We start from the raw sequence: 12,284 nt of genomic DNA on the forward strand, positions 1-12,284 counted from the left end.
TGCAGGGCTGTGTCATCCACCACAGGGCAAATCTCTTTGTGAACAAGCACAGGTTTTTTCATACCTGAGTCATCCAGCACATAAAGGCTTCAAAAACACAAACCAAAGAAAAGATACATTTCAAAATAGGAAAAAACACATTTTCTGGGAGGCAGGGTTGTTAAACAGATCAGAACCCAAGCGATGCACAGCAAGGAGATGCTTGGCAAATTCCCATCACAAACAGTTCTGAAAACTCTTTTTTTCCCCCCTTCTTTTTCTTTTTATAAAGAGCCTGGATTGCATCTGATTGTCTCCCAGACAGAATGAAACCAATCAGTGTAAACTGGTGAACCAGACCACAAAAAAGCCTGTGTCACCTTTACCCCCACGTGATACAGAGGGAAAAGATGAAATGCTTAAGAATAGGAAAACAATAAAATAGTAATTCTTTTTTAGACTAGCAAAGCCATACTTAGCAAATAGAAAACTGTCAAAAAAATCATCTGCTTCCCAGCAGTATTTATACTGGGCTACTTTACTCATTTTAGGTCCTAATTGTCAAAACCAATCTGATCTTTGCTGGTTTTCTGAGCAGTTAACAGCTAACTGGGATAAATCCATTTCTGTGGCATCTTCCTTAAGGCAGCAACACCTCTCACAAACGTGGCAGTTCAAATGACCAACCCTGAGTGTGAGAAACAGATTCATTTTATCAATTATTCAGTCATTGAATTAATCTCATTCCTGGGAGGAGCTTCACACTTGCATTACATAAATGATCATTATGGTATTGTCAATAATGTCTAGAACAGGTTTGATTTCTGACAGTTGTCAGAGTCGTGTTCAGAAAATGTTTGTAGGTATTGTCAGACTGAGGGGAGACTGTGTTAGGGTTTGAGTTGTAAAGCTCATGCCAGGCAATTCCTTGAGATTTCTCCTATTATTACTGTCAGCATCTCAGTTTCCTCCATGTAACACCACTATGAAACATGGGAGCCGTGTACGTGTGATAAAACCGATCCCAGCAACAGAGAGTGTGAGGCTGATAGATCTTGATCTGGGTTATCTGAGAGTGTCAATTACTATGCCACAACATCTCAAAGCATTGCTGTAAATGCAAGAGCCTAGGAAAAAAAGAAGAAATAAACATTGCCTCCAAGAAAAGGAAAAGCCAAAGGTGTTGATTCACTGAGCAGCGACAGAGATTTGAATGATGCTACAGAAACCTGGCAGTCAAACGATCAAGCCTGTGATTTCAAACTACCTCATGCAGTTATTTGAACTTGGGGCTTAGATAGTATGCCAGAGAAGTCTCATTCTTCTATGTATGTGTGTAGGGACTGATTTTTACATGTATACAGCAGTTTTCATCCTAACATCTGTATGCAGGCTCAAAATACCAAGCAGAGCTTTGCCTATTTTCCCCTGCTGTAGGATAATGGCATCTAAATGTCTTTCACATGAACCTAGTCACACAGACATTATGCCTGAAGGTAAAGTACTGTATCTTTCTGTCTCTTATCCCTCTCAACACATGAAAGCAACTGTGCACTGTGGTGTGCTTCATGTGGAGGCATCACATTCAGACATGCTGACTAGTGAACTGCTGTAGCCAACTCTGTGAATCCTTGGTGACTTCCCAACACTGCCAATGCAGTCAGCACCTTCCTTCTTCATTTGTGTCTCCATTACATTTTATTTCATCCCTTCTCCTGTGTCCCATAATTGTTTACAAGGGCCAGGGGTTAATGTTCCAGTCTGTCACAACTCATTTGCAAGTGCTTAATAATCTGAGAGAAGTAAAATTTGTGGGCACAAAATCCCACTTTTATGAACAGGAAATTCTGTTCCATTGAAAAGTTTCTTAATGCATGCTGCAGGCTGCAAACCACACAATGCAGCATCAGCAAGTCAGCTACAGTGGGGGATAGGTTAGTAGTCAGGCTGACATCCAACGTCTCCTTGACCTCAGAGAACAGCATTTGGGTTTCACTGTTGGCATTGTGATCCTCTGGACTTTTGCATTTTGGAGGGTGATGTAGTTCTCAAAGTGAAAGGTGTTATTGTCAGTGTCATTCATGACACATGTCATGTTCCCATGTTACTTTTCACTTAGATATATGTGTAATATTTTCAGTGAAAGCAGTTAGAAAAGGCTTGAGTTCAATAACGAGTCTCAATTAAGGTGTCAGCTCCACTTATAAACAGGCCACAAAGGTATAAGATGGGATTGTATTTTCTCATTTGCAGTGAATTTCACCAGATGAAGCAGTTACATGCTGCCACAGACCTGCCTCCAGTAACTCAGTCAGAATTTAGACATCGATTTGCCTGAATAACTGTAAATCTCAGCATTTAGTCTTTCTGCAGTGAAAACTTCCATGAACATGCCTACCCAGTTCATGCAGGAAGACAAAAATAAGGAATGGTATCTTTACTTTCTGGTTTTGCCAGAATCACCGTTCTTCCATCAGGGAACTAGCAAACCCATCATCCCCTTTCTTCTCCCTAGGATAGGTCAAGTATTTGACAGGCTAAAACACTGAGGAGAAGGCTGGGTGTCTGTACTAGAACAGAAGTTCATCCAGGTCAGTATTCTGTCTCCTGCAGCAGCTCATAATATTTAGGGAGTGGTGTGGGAATAGGGCAACCATATGGTGATTATCTCCTTGGTGTACTCTCCCACTTAACAGTCACTTTTAATCACGTATTTCCAGAATCACAAGTAGTGTCATTGCTTTTAGTCTGTCTGATTACTTTCTGAAACCTATGAACTACAATATCCTGTGGAAAGGAATTCTGTAGCTCAGTTAGGTGGAGATTCCACAGCTCAACACGCTGGAGAGACGGGATGCCATCCAGAGGGACCTTGACAAGGCCTGTGCAAACCTCATGACATTCAACAAGGCCAAGTGCAAGGTCCTGCATGTGGGTTGGGGCAATCCCAAGCACAAATCCAAGCTGGACAATGAATGGATTGAGGGCAGCCCTGAGGAGGAGGACTTGGAGGTGTTGGTGGGTGAAAAACTGAATATGAGCCAGCAGTGTATGTTTGCAGCCCAGAAGGCCAACCCTGCCCTGGGCTGCATCCAAAGCAGCGTGGGCAGTGGGTCAAGGGAGGGGATTCTTCCCCTCTACTCTATACTCCTGAGACCCCACCTGCAGTACTGCATTCAACAGAAGAAGGATGTGGGTCTGCTGGATCCATGAGAAGAAACACAAAGATGATCTGAGGGCTAGAGCCCCTCTCCTATGGAGACAGGCTGAGAAAGCTGAGGATGTTCAGCCTGAGAAGGCCCCAGGAAAGCAGGAAAGGGACTTTTTACAGGGACCTGGAGTGACAAAATAATGGGTAATAGCTTTAGACTGAAAGAGAGGAGATTTAGATGAGATGTAAGAGAAAAGTTCTTCCCTGTGAGGGTGGTGAGGCCCTGGCACAGGTTGCCCAGAGAGGCCGTGACTGCCCCATCTCTGGCAGTGTTGGAGGGCAGGTTGGATGGGGCTGTGAGCAGCCTGGGCTGGTGGAAGGTGTTCCTGCCCATGGCAGGGATGCTGGAGTGAGATGAGCTTTAAGTTCCCTTCCAACCCAAACCATGTGATGATGCTAATTATGCCTGGAGAGAGGAACCACCTTCTTTTGTTTGCCTTGAACTTGCCATCTCGTTTTATTTCCCCCTTCTTGATTTTTGAACTGGGAGACAAGACCATAACCATTTCCTTTTAAACATCTTCAGGACAATTATGACTATAAGTATCTTTATTATACTCCTCAGCCATCTCATTTCCAGACTTAGAAATCACAATCTATGTGGTGTCTCTAAATATGGAAAATGTTTCATGCCTTTCATCATCCTGCACATTTTCTTGTTGTAATTTATTCTTTTTCTGAGATGTAAATGTTGACAAGAACTAGAAGCAATATTTAGGATGTGGGGATGGTACAGATTTATACTGAGGATCTGAGGTTTTCTTTCCACCAGCTAAGTCACACAGTTTCTGTATTAGTGGAACTGGGCAGATAGGAGCATACATAACTCACATTAACGCTACAATCTCTTGGCAACAACAGAAACCATCTTGCTTTGCTTGGCAAGATAATTTGGGGTCTAAATACAGGCACAAGCAAATATTCAATGAATTCAGCAGAGCTGCACAGAGGGCATTGTGTCAGGAGAACAAGCCACACTCATCCCATAGGACATCTACCCCAGAGCGGAGACGCTTCTGTCATTGAAATGCTCTTAAATACCTTGGCCTTTGTGACCAGGCTCAAACCAAGTTCAGCACAGGGAGAATTTCGTGCCTGGGAAAGAAATGCAGTTGCAGCAGCACACTCCATGTGCCTTTCACTTTCTTTAGCAGGAGGCGAGTTTCTCTGCGCGTCAGCTGACGTAAGACATGTTTTAGCTGAAGGTCAGGTTCTGACTCAGCCCCTCACACCTCTCCCCAGAGGGGCAGTTGCTGGCAGAGGTCACCACTGCTGTGGCTGCTTTGAGAGGGGCTGAGGTTTGAAGGAGAGACAGATATTTCTAACCTCATCAATCCCGTATTGACTTTTGGTGTCACGATATCAAAGCAGTTGGAGTGAAAGCATTCATTTTATCAACCCTTCATTTTCTTTTGATCAGCAGAGCTTGCTCTTAAAATCCAGGCTTAAAAAATGGCAGAATCAGGTTAACTTCTTAAAATCATCAGTATTTTTTCCCACATGCCTTTCATTTAATTCAATTAATGCTAACTAATATGTAGTCAATATTCTCTCAGCCCTAACAGCATTTGGTAAAGAATTAGGAAACTAATTAATAGGATTTGCATTTCAAGAGACATTTTCACGTGGCCAAAGTGATGGAGCAGTAGGAGAACTGATGGGATTTATTCTATTGATTGAAATAATCTGGTTTTTAAATGTGTTCTGTCTGACCCTTGTCCTAGGTCTCATGTTAAAGGACATTTTACACTTAAATCCTAACCTGAACAGGTATTTTTCTAACCTGATTTTTTAACTTAACATCTTCCAGTGATTACAGACTGCCTAGTTATTCCATGTAGCAGTGGTTTGCTTAGCATATGGGTTAGAAGGATCCTTTGTGCTCATTGTAATTCTCCACTGAACGTAAATGAAGACATCTGAAAAGATAATTAAAGCTTTTGATTGAGAAAATGGACACTGCTTAGTTAAGAGGGTAAGAAAAAGAAAGCCAGGGTTACCTTATTGTGAGGCTGCCAGATCCCTTTAGGGTGAGTGGCTGGGAGTGATGTGAAATCACTATTACTCCACTGCATAGATTCGTCAGGAGGGCTCCCCTCCAGACCTTGCTGAGATTTGTTAGGAAAAGATATATAGAGAGAAATATGAACAATATTTAAAGGCCAAATCTTTCTCCTCACACTCAGGTGAACACTCCAGTTTATTTACTTCTCCATTCCATCTCTAACCTCTCTGTGAAAGTGCAGAAAACAGTGTAACCCCCTGAGCTGCAAGGGTCTGAAATGGTAGTTCTCAGGGTTATTTTAAAAAGCCTGTTTTCCATAATGTCAGAAACAGCTTAGAAATGCAGAAGAGTCTGAATGTCCAGGCAAGTCAGTTTCCTGTCATTTTGCAGGTAATTGTCATGTTTTATGCCCAAAAAGACTTTAGTGTGACACTCTAATGCATGAAAACACCCATAAATTATCTGTCTAACAGTCACAATGCAACTTGGAAGTTGTGACAACTTGGAAAAACCAGCCTGACAAGCATGCTCACTTCTGCTGCTTTTCTAAAACTTCCTGAGCATATAAGGAGAATTTAAAGTGAAGAAAGCAAGGGAAGCACAAACACTTTTGTTCTCAGCACACAAAATTCCTTCTGTCTCCCTGACTGAGGTCCCCATTTTGGTCTCAGCGGATCAGATAAAACAGTGTTATCACCCTGGATAAATCAATAAACATCATCAGCTTCTTCCTGTCATTAAGAGGCAGACAGGAGTGACTTTGTCAGCTTTTCCAGGTGGACATCCTAGAGGATACACAGCCTGTAGTGAGCTGCTGCTCTGCCTATAGCTATAAGGTTTATTATGCCTTGGGCCAGTCACGTTTTGATTTACCACAATTCTTATTTATTAGTATAAGGAAAGGAAGAAAAAAAGTTCTTCTCTAGTGTAGAATTATCACAGAAAAATAACAAGAATAAAAGCAAAAGGGAAAGTGTTAAGTAAACCTTAATATTCAGAACAAAGACAGGCAAGAATGTTCCTGTAGGTGCGACTGCTCTGCGATGCAAACACAGCGAACTTCTCCTATACCTGGGTGAAAAGAATGAGAGTACTTAACATTTCCCTAAGATTCATCTGTTCTTACTAAAAATGGGTTTTCAGGCTTTAAGCTCCAACACGAATGCTTTATGAACACCTTCCAGATGTGCCTGCAGCTGAACCTGCATTAGCAGATGCAATTTGCCGTTTCACTAGACCGCGCTTTTCCTTGCGGCCGCTGTTTCTAAGCCCCGAACGCTCCGTGTTTCAGACACATCCGAGCTGTTCCTCCTTCAGAGAGCGAAAAAAAATCCCTGTGCAGCAAAATAACACATTGGCTAATTGTGAAGATACCAAAAGTTCCCCAACTGGCGCAAGAGACGCGGTACCGGCTGTGTGCAAACTGCCTGCTGTGGGCTCACTCACCTCAGAGCGCTATCACCGCACGCCGGGGGTACAGGGAATCCGGAGGGTTGTCCAAGCTCTTCTGTAGTCTGTAGCACCCCAGTCCGTGGACACTTTCCCAAGCCAGAAGAGCCATTCACATTCCCTCTGCCTTTCCAGCCTCATTCACTGCTCTCAGGGCTCAGCTAGCTGCACTGACTCACAGAAATTAAGCTCCCTCTGGGTCCTAGTGCTGTAAACGTATGGGAGCTGCACGGACTCGTAGGAATTCGAGCTTTGGCTTGGTGCCTAGTCCATGCAGTGATGCACAGATGTGCAGTGAAAGTTTCAAAGCGTGCACTGCTTGTATGACTGTGCATGCATAATGCCGAGAAAAACCTCTGACTTCCTGGTTTCACTGTCAAGAGCTGAAACCCTCTTTAAGGGATGTTTTGTCTTCAGCCTTTCTACTTTGCATCTTAATCCTCGCCCTGGATTTAAAGATGAGAGCTCAGGGAAAGAAACCCGGAGCTCCCTAATGAATGGGTCCTTTTAAAAATCGTCTCTAGAGCCTTTTACTCGTGTCATGAGTCTATAAACAAACCTATGGGCACACTAACAGTTAACTAGTGAAGCAGTGGACTGGGTTCCCTGCAAAACTTGTGCAGCCCTCATTATCAGCTGTCTTGAAGAGGGGTCAGCCAAACACTGCTCTAGAGTAGCAAAGAAATATTTGACCCTGACTTGGGGCAGAGGAAAAGATTATATAAGAACCCTTCCAGCTGTAACATTCTGTGTTTAACACTCTTACCTTAAGCAGCAAAGAGATATGGAAATAGTTTCCATTCTGTTTGGGGAAGGAGGGTTAAGTACTTCCCAAGGAAACGGTGTCTTTTAAGCACTAATAAACAGAGGAAAGAAAGGCAGAAGTGGAACTTTCAATAAGATTAAAAACAAAGAGGCAAGGTGGTAAAAGAAACGCTACAAAAAGTTGTTTTAACTGCGTGGAGAATCCCGAAGCAGCCCCTTAGAGTCACAGTTCTGACCCTGGCACAGGGTAACCTTTGTGATTGCACAGACACGGGGGAGAAAAATGAACTGGTCCTGCGGTGAAAAGCAGAGCGGTGCAGCTTGTGTGGAAACGAAGGAACGCTTTCTGATTCCATCCAGAAGAGGGCACCCATGTGGAAAGGCTCGTCCTGAGAATCCTCTGGGGAAGGGAGAGATGTGTGCAAGGTACTACGTAAGGGTAAAGGAGCTTCGGGAGCAAAATGTTTCTCATTTGCCACACAGAGATGCCGCTTTCTGAACCTCAACCAACCGTATCTTCATATTTGATTAAAACTAGCAGGCAAATCTCAACTTTCTTTCCCCCGGTGCCAAAGATAACAGTGGCTTCAGTGCTCGACTGTTTCTTGGAGGTGGGGTGCATTTCAAATTGCCTGAAATATCCCTAAGGAAATTGCAGCACAAAATACTTGATGTAAGTGCTAAAATCACCTTCCTAATTTGCCAGGATTATGCAGATTGCTTTGTTTTTCTGGAAGGAAAGTGCTTTCCACACACGCCAGCAGTCCCAGGCCAAAGGGTGATGTCTTCATCACGCCAGCCATCGGTCTCTGAAAGTTTTGCCTGTAAAACTTGACCTCAGGATCTGGCCTGAGCCTCATGTTTCGTTGCAGAAATGCCAGGCTATTCTTGTGTGGAGCATTTGTCTCGCTTCATTAGAATATCCTCAGATTAGGACTTTGTGCTGGAAAATTGGAAAGAGCATCAGAGCTCATTGTGACTGTAGCAAACAATCAAAACACAGATATAAAAAGATATGCTTCTCTCTTGTTTTCTTTACTTAAAAGCTAGTGTGCACTCATGTTCAGCATCTCTACAACTGATCTCTTGGCAAGAGCTGCCTGTTTGTTCTTAAAACTGTGGTCACAAAAGCTCATTTGGACACAGTAATCAGTAATATACTGGTTTTGTACTTAATCTGTATCACAAGCCCTTCTTTCTGTCTGGAAGAAATCCTCCTCTTGTACCTTATTCTTGTCCTTCTTGAGTTTGCACCAGCAGGCTGATGTTAAGCAAGCAAGACAGCTATGGCAATCCCTGGGAAAAAAAAGCAGTAGCTTGTCTTTTCTTAGATCCCCATGTAACTCAACCAACCACTGTTTCTAGCTTTTGGGATAGGTGTGGCCCTACAGGCACCAGCAATGCACTGAAGAATACCTAATCCAGGTGGACTACTGTACCCTGAGACAAGCAGCTGAAAGCCTTGCACAGAGGTCACGTCTCTTTCTGGTTTAGCAGGGGTCTGAACCACAGATTTAGAGAGAAGAGTCTTACTACATGCATGGCTTCTCTAACTTTCATCCTTCATGAGCTGAGGATTTTCTTGCTTTGGCAGGTCACTACATACAAGGTGAGGGACTGGTGATTTGAGGCTGAAAAGATGTGCTCTGGAGTCAGAGAAGCAACTGCATAAAGAGGAGTTCTGGCAGCACAGAGCTAATGAATCCTGGTTCTCTACAGACTTGCATCCAGTTATTTCTCTGCCTCTTCTACAATAATTTCAAGTCTCCCATCATCCCTCCTGTGAGCTTCCACAAACAATGTCTCCATCTCTCCCTGAGAGTAAATTGATCCATTGTGTGCCTGAGCACTGCCATGTAGTGCACTAACACATTTCATTTCAGGAAAAGTGCTCAGGTGAAAACAAAGAGCAAAACTACTGAGAGTGATGACTACAGATAAAGTGCCTGGTGCTGTCCTGACTGCAGGGCTGTCAGTTCTGACTGCTAGGCTGAGTTTGGTGTTACTCTGAGCCCCACAACAGCAACTGTGGATCACCACAGCCTCTTGCTTCACATCAGCACTTCTGTCCAAGGAAGCTGGAGGGTGGAGGAGGCACAATGGATGAAAAAAGTGCTTTATGCTGCTGTGGTGTGTTCAGGATTGTAAGAGGGCTTGAGGACTGTAGGTGGATTCCTTCTGGAGTCAGTGTCTTTTGGTCTGCTGAGAGACTCGGGGAAGATCATAGAATCACAGAATGGTGGGGGTTGGAAAGGACCTTTAGAGCTCATCCAGTCCAATCCCCTTGCAGAAGCGGGTTCACCTAGAGCAGGTCGCACAGGAACATGTCCAGCCAGGTCTTGAAGAAGTGTCTGGGCTTTTCTATTTACAAGCAACACTTTTTAAGGGGGGAAAAAAAAGCTTCCCAGAATGATGAAAGTCCTCATTTATTTCTGAAATCGTTGTGGGTTTGGAAGTAACACAGGTGAGTGCAGCTGCTGCTCCTAAAATCTTGGCGCTTCAGAGACACGTCAAGTCACTGAGACAGAGGTTCATGAAGCATCAGAGACCCCATAACAGTACAGGTGGGCAGGATGCAGTCTCTTCAGAGACACTTATTTGTGTGTGTGCAAACAGTTACATTCAATGCTTCCTTGTAATGATAAGTCTCAACATGATAAAAAGATGTATCAAAAGCAACCCACTTCCCTACCTGTCCTGGGGGTGCTTTGATGGGAATGCAGCAAAAGCTATGGAGCATCTCAAAGGAGGAATTCAAATGTAAGACTGTGTCTGTTTTACCTAAAAGAATGTTTCTCATTTCCAGTTTTAGAAAATTTCCAGCAAATAGAACACAGCTATCTTGCATAAACTTGTCTGAGAGCTCTCTTCCTAAGGCTAAACTGAATGTAAAGAGATATTAAACTTTCCCCTTAATAGTCAGCTGGAGGAAGCTTACCCAGGTCTGGCTGAGTACAAGTCAATCAAGGGGTTGGAAGGAATGATCACAATGCAAATTTTCTTCCTGTGTTAGTTACAGCAAATGAGAAAGTTGATACAGGAATTGAGGGGTCTCTTTTGTCTCAGTTTGTGTGGCATTACTTCAGAGCGTTGTGTGCATGGTAGGTACTAGGGAAAAAAAAGCTCACTTATGGGTCATGAATAAATAGGTCAGACAAACAAGTTCATTACTGATTACTGTAGGACTCAGTCTCCTGTAAATATTTTCTTAACTGTTTGTGCCACATGGTTTCACAGTTGAGTCAATAACACATCCAGAATGTAGCTTGGGTGAGTTGGAAAATTGATCTGGCCAGGATGCATTTCTGATAGGCTGCAATTCAAACCCAGCTCTGACTAGAAGCATTCATTTGTGGGCAATTATGGAAGTGATTTGCACTAATATTTCCTTTCTCTTCTGGTTTGTTATCCAGTGCACAGTAGAAAGGAATCATTTGACTCTAAATGAAAACATCTCCAAAGCTTGAACTTACCTAAAGCAAAATGTCTGCTGATGGTTCAAATGCTGTCACAGACAGACAGACAGAGCTATGAGAAAAACTTTACATTACTCTTCATACTCAGCAGAGATTTTGCCTGAGCATTGTTTGGAAAGGTGTGACAGCTACCAGTGAGGGTCAGATGAGAGCACAGATGCTATTTAAAATATTACAGAACTAGGGATTTTGGAAACAGGCACTCAGATGTTTATTCTGGGCTCTTCTGTGAGAGGATGAAAGGGTTTAAGATATTCCACTTAGTAGCTGCAAAGTTTTTTCCCAGCCCACAGCTCTTTGCACTTGTCTGAACCAGATCTGGGTTGAAGTCTGAATTCACCTCAGAAACCATAAAGAGTTTGTCAGAGTTCACTGGTCATGGGCTCTTGTATGAGGTCTCTGTGGACAAAAGCTCGTTTGATGAGGTTTTATAAGGAGCACACAAGATTTGGTGTGCTTTTTATATTCATCTCCATGACAGGAGCATTTCAAGAGCCAGTAAAACACACACTCCCCCAGTTTTGGGGTTGGAGGTTTTTCTGACTGGTTGTATGCTGCTAATGCTGTGTTAGCATTAATCTTCTTAAGATGTGCAGTCTGACAGCAGTGTCCTTTGCAGGGGGGAAGGGCATTGGCACTGTCAGTGAAGCTCATAGCTGTTTAAAGACTCACTCACCCACTGTGGGCATGGAATGAGACCACTCTTCAGGAGGTTTGGACATGCCACCTGTTGCACATTCCCTGAGACACTTTGCTCCTCTGCTTGTCACAGAGGATTTGGGACCAGAGAGGAGAGTGGACTCTGGTGCAGAATGACTCTTCTCTCATCTATAAAGCAGGCATCATATTTTCTCTTCTTACCCTCCACAACTCTTCTACCATGCTGTAACAGAAACTATGTCTCCCTGTCAAAGTCTGGCTTCATGTGCATAATATGCAGTGAGATAATGAGAATAATTTGCCAGTAGAGCCATACTTTGCTCGTGACCTTTGGGAGTTGGCATCTGCTTAAGAGATTTTATATCCACAGGGGATAAGTATTATAATTGTATCCTTTTTGCCATGTTGGTGGGCAGATGACACATGATCATATCAGCATTGTTCATGCTTGCAGTGCTGACTCTTCAGGCACAGTGTCTGAGGTGTATCAAAGTCTGACCTCCAGGCAATCCCCACAGGGCAGCAGTTACTTATTCTTAAGGGAGGTTTCCATGGCTCTGAACAAGTGGCTTTGGAACATCACAGGAGCTGTGAGCACTGTGCCACAGAAATATCTTCTTTTCCAGTGTGCCCTAGAAGATTTCAGGGTGCTCCTTGGCCTTCTGTCATTGACCACAGAGGAGAACTATCAGGGAAGGCATCTCATAAAGCCATTTTTCTGTCCACAAGCCATCTGCTG

General features: G+C 43.4%; 1 protein-coding gene across 1 annotated transcript in view; it reads right to left on the bottom strand.

Moving 5' to 3' along the window:
- NGF (nerve growth factor) overlaps positions 1-6,758 on the bottom strand; it is a 34,417-nt gene extending 27,659 nt beyond the window's left edge. The window contains exon 1 of the mRNA XM_062013756.1: positions 6,642-6,758. The gene's annotated coding sequence lies outside the window, so the exon portion shown is untranslated. The remainder of the gene's footprint in view (positions 1-6,641) is intronic.
- Between the last annotated feature and the right edge of the window lie 5,526 nt (positions 6,759-12,284).

The sequence above is a fragment of the Colius striatus genome, chromosome 22 (genome assembly GCF_028858725.1).
Source record: "Colius striatus isolate bColStr4 chromosome 22, bColStr4.1.hap1, whole genome shotgun sequence".
Taxonomy (NCBI): Eukaryota; Metazoa; Chordata; class Aves; order Coliiformes; family Coliidae; genus Colius; species Colius striatus.